The following is a 5,376-nucleotide window of genomic DNA, read 5'->3' on the forward strand; positions in this document are numbered from 1 at the left end:
CTAAATGAATTAGATGTTGAAATTGGATCTATACAGGATGAGGTGAACAAAAACCTTACTGGTGAGATGGCAGCCAAGGTGAAGGTGGAGACATTTTTAAAAAAATGTGAAACGGAGGTTGTTCAGAGAAAAACTAAAAAATATCAGCGTGACCTTACTGATCGACAACAGGATCGGATTTATAAATGGCGTTATCGCCAAATGAATGGTAATAATAATAAAAATCCCATAAGAGGAAGGTCCACCTCACTTTCATCGGTATCATCACTGGAAGAACCCATGAATACTTCAGATGGTGTACGGCCTTTGTGGGACAGGAGGGATCATGTGAGAGATAGACGTTAGAAGAATGGAAAAACCAACAAAAGAAAAATGGCTAATTCACCTAAGAGTGATAAAAAAGCTCGAACAAACACACTAGAGGTAATTAACCTCTCCTCACATGTGCTCTCTGATCTTCACAAAAGTGTATTACAACTTGGTTTATCATTCTCTCCAGTAAATAATTTTGATTACTTTACAGCGGTAAAGGATCTCCACCTGTTTTCCCGAAAGATCATCCTTAGAAAATTACATTCACGCCCTCTGTCAGACCAAAGTCTATCGGGCTCAGAAGCTGAGGCAATACGTACTCTAGAAGAATTGGAGAGTGAGTCTCATGGAGATTCGGTAAGTGGATCTTTACCTCCTATTGCAGCCAGATGTACCACGTTTCTCCCTTTTTCACTTTGTCCCCAGGTCGAGATATTTACAAGGTTGGTGACTGAAGATCTTAAGACCATCACCAATTATAAAAAAAAGATAATTTGACCCCACAACAGAGAGTGGCTTTATGTGAAATTGGAAGTTGGGATGACATTGTTATTAAATCGGCTGACAAGGGGGGAAACGTGGTTCTCTGGCCTGTAGATAAATATGAAAAAGAGGCCTTCAGACAATTGAGAAATAAAGAAAATTATTCTCAGTTGCCAAATAGTCCTCTTAAGATCTTTCAGAATGAATTACATAATATTCTTGAAATGGCATATGAAAGAGGTATTATAACTAAAAAAGTTTTGCAGGGCCTTTTGGTTCATACTCCGGTGATTCCCACTTTTTATCTTCTCCCCAAGGTCCATAAGGATCCTGTGCTTCCTCCTGGACGTCCCATTGTGTCTGGCATGGGGGGCTATGCGACCCAGCCTGCAAATTCATTGAATACTACTTACATCCGCAGGTTGAGACGCTGCCCTCCTATGTCAGGGACACTAATGATGTCCTCAGGAGATTGGATGGCCTGTTTGTGGATGCGGACATGATTTTGGTTACAGCAGATGTCGAATCGCTTTACACCAGTATTCGACACGTGGATGGATTGAGGGCTTCCAGATTCTTCCTGGAAACGAGTAATTTAGATCCGGACATGCGTGAGTTGGTCTTGGAGCTATTGGAGTTCGTTCTTACCCACAACTTCTTTACTTTTAAGGACAGATATTTTCTACAGAGACAGGGCACCGCGATGGGGGCGGCTTGTGCGCCATCCTACGCTAATCTTTTCTTGGGTTATTGGGAGAGGGAGATTTTCTCGGATGGCACACTGGCCGCTCCCCAGATTGCGGGATGGTTCAGATACATTGATGACGTTCTATTTGTCTGGCAAGGCCCTGTCTCTGAGTTACATGACTTTGTGGGGGTTCTGAACCAGAATAGCTTCAATATCCATCTCACGTATGCTTTTCACCACCATCAAATTACATTTCTTGATGTTATGATAAAATTACAGGATGATGGTTTAATTCACACCGATCTGTATAGAAAGGAGACTTCTGTGAATGCCCTTCTGCATGCATCCTCGTCACATCCGCATTCCACGATCAGGTCTATTCCAGTTGGACAATTTTTACGTGCGAGGAGGATTTGCTCAACTGATGCCTTATTTGAGGCTCAGGCGGTGGACCTTGGGGAAAGATTTGCCCAAAGAGGCTACAGTGGTAAAAGCATTAGGAGAGGTTATTGGCGGGCCAAAAGATCTTCTAGGGTTGATCTCTTGGGAAACAGGTGGAAAAAATCCAAACCTAAAATGGATGGAGAAGTAAGATTTATTTCAACATACAATCACAAATGGGACCTGATGAGATCTATCTTGAACCGACATTGGGCGGTTCTGAGAACTGACCCAATTTTACATGAGTGCCTTTCTGAATGCCCCCTTATGACTGCGCGGAGGTGTAATACCCTCAAGAACATGCTAGTGAGGAGTCACTATACCACCAAAACTATAGACTTCTTTCAGGCTGGCACACCCAGGAATGGATTTTTTCCATGTGGAGTGTGCCTAGCATGTAGGAATCTTCGGAGAGCATTATCGTTCACTTCATCGGATGGCCGTCGTGAATTCAAAATTAGAGGTTACATCACGTGTAGTACCACATATGTGGTCTATTATGCAGTTTGCCCGTGTGGGCTAATATATATTGGATTAACTACACGTGAACTACGCGTTCGCATAAGAGAACATGTGAGAGATATAATGGCGGCACGTGAAGTGGAGGATATTAATGCTCTCAAACCTATTCCGAGACACTTTCGGTTGAAACATAAATGTGATCCGAGTGGACTCCAAGCTTGGGGTATTGACAGGATCCGTGCGGGAATAAGGGGGAGTGACACCAAACGTGTGTTAGCTCAAAGGGAATGCCGGTGGATCACAGTTCTTGATACCATCACACCGGCTGGACTCAATGAGCAGTTGAGTTTTAGCTCATATCTGTAATTTTTGTGTTGTGACATGGTTTTGTTTTTATTATATATGTTTGTATGTTCACTGTATTGGTTTGTTTCCCTTTAGTCATCTCTAATGGAACACCGTAATTTCTAGGACGTTTAGTGGGGAAGATCTGGAGGGACCCTTGGTGTTATATCCTGGCTCAAGAACATCATATCAAGTTTGGCTTATGGGACTATTTTTATTTAACAAGAAAAAGAAGAAAAAAGATGAATAATAAAAAGAAAGAAAAAAAGATAAATATTTTTATTCACGTTGGTGCATCATTTTATATATGTCACATGTATTATGTGTGCACTCTTTTTGAAGCATTTCATATGCACCATTTTTCCTGTGTATATAAAAGGAATACATAGCTGATAGTATAATCACATTTATGTGTGCACCTTTTTTGAAGCATTTCACATGCACCATCTCTCCTTTATATATAAAAGGAATACATAGTTGATGGTATAATCACATTAATGTCCATTGTAATGGGATTATATATTTTATATATATTTTTATTTTTCACTATTATTAATGATATAGTTGTTACGAGCTAGTGCTCATTAATCTTTTGGATTCATTTATATATATATCCACTTTGTGTAATCTGTTATATCTAGAACCCATTTCCCTTTCTTGGATGTATCACCTAGAGAGTTGGCTCCAGTGCGCATGTCTGCGGTGTGTGCCCATGGAGCATTGCAGAGGCGCATCAGTGGCGTCTGCGGGTCAGTGACATCATAGCGACGTCGTCTGAGACGCGGCGCCGCGCTGTCGCCGGTGGTGATGCAGCTTCCGGGGCAGGACACCGGACACACGCGCCGCTTGATTGGAGCACCTGGTAACAGGATATATAACTCGGCCCCTCACACGACACAGTACGGCACCTTGAAAAAGAGGCGAAACGCGCGTCGGTGGCGGCGCTGCTTGTGGTCCTTGGCTAAGTTTAGTATGGGTAAGCACTATGGCTTGGGATAGTGATTTTTTCAGGATGCGCACCTGTTAGGATCTCTTTTACCTTTATATCCCTCAAATATGGCCCATATTTGTTACAGGCATTAAGCACTTTATTTTGTTAATTTCTTAGGACTAACAAGCAGCAGATACTTATCTGATCCTTTATGTATATTCTGTCATTTATGTAATTGTCAGTATTATATGTTTAATAAACTTTGCTCATTATTTTTATGTGATTGGACTTGTACTCCCTGTTTTTTCCTGTTTAATATGTTATGCGGGAGTGTCTATTTCCCATTGAGACGACACTATATAGTGGGCGACTCTACTGGGATTTACATTTGGTTCCGTATGGTTTTGTTTTATATATCTAAAGAAGAATATAATGCTGTCTGCAGAACCTGCAGGGCACAAATCAGATTATCTAAAGCTGACAATGAATTGCAAGAGATGTCAAAAGCAATAATAAAGGATTTTGGGGATATGTCAAAAGTAAAAGAAAAGTCAAAGATGCTATAGGCTTTTTACAGGATGAAAATGATGAAATGGTAAGACAGGATGTTGAGAAGGCCGAACTTTTAAATTCCTAATTTGTCTCTGTTTTCTCTCAGAAAGGAAATGTAACATCAACTGATCATAACGGTCCTATTAAGGGAATAGAAGAAACCAGGATATCTATAAACAGAAAGATAGTGAGGAAACACTTAGCTAACCTAAATGAATTCAAGTCTCCAGGTCCAGATGAATTACACCCCAGAGTACTGAAGGAGATAGCAGAAGAAATTTTTGAACCCCTCTCCATAATCTTTGAAAATTCTTGGAGAACAGGAAGTCCCTGAAGACTGTAGAAGAGCAAAAATGTTCCTATCTTCAAAAAGGGGAAGAAGGTGGACCCAGGCAACTATAGGCTGGTGAGTCTGACTTCTATAGCAGGAAAGATCTTTGAACAAATTATTAAACAACATGTATGTCAGTACCTGGATAAGAATGAAGTGATTAAACAGAGTCAGCATGGGTTTGTAACTAAAAAGTCATTTCAGACTAACTTAATTTCCTTCTATGACAGAATCACTGATTGGGTGGATCAGGGAAATGCTGTAGATATAGTATATCTTGACTTCAGCAAAGCATTTGACAAAGTATCTCACACAATCCTTATGAAAAAATGACTAAGTATGGAATGAACAAGGCAACTGTTAGGTGGATTCATAACTGGCTTAGTGATCGGACCCAAAGAGTGGTCGGAAATGGCTGCACATCCAGTTGGAAGAATGTCTCAAGTGGGGTACCACAGGGCTCTGTCCTGTGCCCTGTATTGCTCAACATCTTTATCAATGATTTAGATGAAGGAATTGAGGGTAAATTGGTTAAATTTGCTGATGACACAAAGCTAGGAGGGATAGCTAATACTAGAGAAGAGAGAGAGAGGATTCAAAAAGATATAAATAAACTGGAGAAGTGGGCAGCAACTAACAGAATGGTTTTTAACAGGGAGAAATGCAAAGTACTACATCTGGGCAATAAAAATGAAAAAAGCATATACAGAATGGGAGGAATAGGGCTAAGTGACAGCACATGTGAAAAAGACTTGGGTATACTAATAGATCACAGACTGAATATGAGTCAACAGTGTGATGCAGCAGCAAAAAAGGCAAATGCAATTATAA

This window comes from Dendrobates tinctorius, unplaced genomic scaffold (genome assembly GCF_039654945.1).
Source record: "Dendrobates tinctorius isolate UK_male_01 unplaced genomic scaffold, ASM3965494v1 ptg000173l, whole genome shotgun sequence".
NCBI lineage: Eukaryota > Metazoa > Chordata > Amphibia > Anura > Dendrobatidae > Dendrobates > Dendrobates tinctorius.